The sequence below is a fragment of the Notamacropus eugenii genome, chromosome 4, assembly GCF_028372415.1.
Source record: "Notamacropus eugenii isolate mMacEug1 chromosome 4, mMacEug1.pri_v2, whole genome shotgun sequence".
NCBI lineage: Eukaryota > Metazoa > Chordata > Mammalia > Diprotodontia > Macropodidae > Notamacropus > Notamacropus eugenii.
In genome coordinates, this window is record NC_092875.1 from 243277810 (window position 1) to 243280726 (window position 2917).

Genomic DNA, 2917 nt, shown 5'->3' on the forward strand with positions numbered 1-2917 from the left:
GACGGGAGGGATCCCAGCAAGCCAGAGGCAAGCCCCACTTCAGAAAACCAGGGAGAGATCCTGAGTCCCAGAGTGGTGGAGCAGACAAGCACCAGCACTAGGACCCCTCACCCTTCCCGGTACCTCAGCACAGGCAGGGGAACCAGTAGATATCAGCTTGGAACATCACCATGTGCACCAGAGTTCTCCAGCAGCTAAATCTCCTAGTGCTTCAGCACTTCTTCAGGCAGCACAACTCCAGAAGGCACAGTTCCAGGCTGGCAGACATCCTCCAAGAGCCAGGCATTAGAGTGCAAGGCCTGCGGAAGCAGGAATCCCCCAGGGCCAGACTCCCCACCTCCACTCCTAGAGCTCCAGCGTTGCTGACTCCAGCTCAGCACCAGGTAAGTTGCCAGACCCCTACAGCCTCCAGTTGCCAGCATCCAAGGCTTCAGCATGCAAAGCCAGTGACCAGGTCCCAAGCTCCTAGCACAAGAATCTGGGGTCAGTTCCTCCTGTGCTCCAGTAGAAGGGTTCAACTCTAAAAGCCAGGAATTAGGTAAATACCATGAGCAAATACCATGTACAAAAAATGTACAATGACCACAGATTCTTATGGCGACAGGGAATATCAAGGCACAAATTCAAAAAATGACAACATGGTCAATATATCCACATCAAAGGAGAATATGAACTGGACTCAAACCCAAAAAGCCTACTTAGAAAAACTCAAGAAGTACTTTAAAAGTCAAATAAGAGAGATAGAAGAAAAATTGGGGAAACAAATGAGAGAAATGTGAGAGTCAATAGCTTGTAAAAGGAAGGACAAAAATTGACCATAGAAAACTGGTCCTTAAAAGGTAGAATTGGCCAAATGGGAAAGGAGGCACAAAAATACACTGAAGATAAGAACTCCTTAAAAGTAAAACAGGCCAAATGGAAAATCTGATTGATTAAAGAAAAATCCAAAATCCACGCCAAAGAGAAGTAAAGATAAAGATGGAAAGCTGACATTGTGCCATTATAGTACCTCCAACCTAACACATATAAGCAAGCTATTACCTCAGGAAAGTCGAAATGAACAAAAGTAAAGGATCATCTTTTAAACTGATGTTTTTGAAATCCATCTTATAACTTGAAAATTCTTCAACAGCTTAAGCCCCCATTCAGGTACATTCTGCCTACTATTAACCAATAATGACTGCCTCCACAGTTCTATCTAACCAATTAATAATACTTATCTTTTGCAAAGGGATATGTACAACAAAGATGTAGCAAGAAGAGAAGCACAGATGTTTCTCCCAATACCTGAGGTAATCTCTCCCTTATTCCCATGAAAGAACTGACTCAAACTTAAAGCAGTTTCTATAGAACATCAATCTCATCAAGTTTACTTTCAAATATGGCATAGTCTGGATGGAGAATGAAACCTTGCTATTGTTTGCCTGAGTCCAGTCAGTCACTCCAGACTGTCTGAAATCCCCTTATCCAACCATAATCTATTTTATCTGAAATTATTGATATTTCTCCCAGCAACTTTAATTCCAGCTTTTGATTCATTCAGCCTAGCATTTTGCATTATGCTCTGCATATAAGTTAAATAAGGTGACAATATTTAGCATTGTTGTACTCCTTTTCAAATCTTAAATCAATCAGTTGCTCCATGATCTGTTCAAAGTGTTGCTTCTTGCCCTGCATACAGGTTCCTCCGGAGACAAGTAAAATGATCTGGTATTCCCGTCTTTTCGAAGACTTGCCACATTTTGTTGTGATCCACACAGTTAAAGGCTTTAATGTAATTAATGAAACAGAAGGAGATGCTTCTTTTATGGAACTCCATTGCTTTCTCCATAATTTAGGGATGCTGGCCATTTGATCTCTAGTTCCTCTGCCTCTTTGAAAACCAGTCTGCTTTTCTGGCAAGTTTTAGTTCACATATTACTGAGGCCTAGCTTGCAGTATCTTAAACATAACCTTGCTGGCCTGTGAAATGAGTATAATTGTTCAGTAATTTGAATATTTCCTGGCAATTTTCTTCTTTAGGATTGGGATATAAACTGATCTTTTCCAATCCGGTGACCATTTCTGAGTTTTCCAAATTTGCTGGCATTTTTAGTGTAGCACTTTAACAGTATTATCTTTTAGGAATTTAAATAGCTGGAATTTCATTACCTTCATTATCCTGATTGTTAGCAATGCTTCCTAAAGACCATTTGACTTCATTTTCCAGGATGTCTGGTTCTAGATTAGCAAACATAACATTATGATTATTGATGATGTTGAAATTTTTCTTATATCGTTCTTTTATGTATTCTTTCCACCTCTTCTTAATCTCTTCTGCTTCTGTTAAGTACCCACAGTTTTCTTGATATCCTAATTTTCTTGTAGAGATCTCTTGTCTTTCCCATTCTATTGTTTTCTTCCATTTATTTGCATTGTTCATTTGAGAAAGCCTTGTCTATCCTTGCTATTCTCTGGAATTCTGCATTCAGTTGGTTGGATCTTTCCCTTTTGCTTTCTCTCTTTCCTAAGATATTTGTAAAACCTCATAAGCAGTCATTTTGCTTTCTTATTCTTCTTTGTCTCTGGGATATCTGTTGTTGCCGCTTCCTGGAAAATGTTGTTATATTTGCCTCTTCCCATAGTTCTTCAGGAATTCTATCTAATTCCTTAAATATGTTCATCACCTCCACTTCATATTCATGAGGGATGTTATTTAAGTCATACTATATGATCTAATGATTTTACTTACTTATTTCCACAATTATAACTTGGTAAATAAATGTAACTCTAGGCTATATGACAAATAGGATCTGAGATCATGAAAAAGGTCTTCTACACCCCCCTCCTGAGTCAACCTTGAATAAATTGAAGAGCATTCCAATTCCATATTGTCATCCCCCTCAACCAATTACTGCTCTTGAAAACCTCAAAGCAT

General features: G+C 39.1%; 1 pseudogene; it reads right to left on the reverse strand.

Moving 5' to 3' along the window:
* Positions 1-1651: 1651 nt before the first annotated feature.
* On the reverse strand, positions 1652-2422 carry LOC140502465 (uncharacterized; annotated as a pseudogene).
* Between the last annotated feature and the right edge of the window lie 495 nt (positions 2423-2917).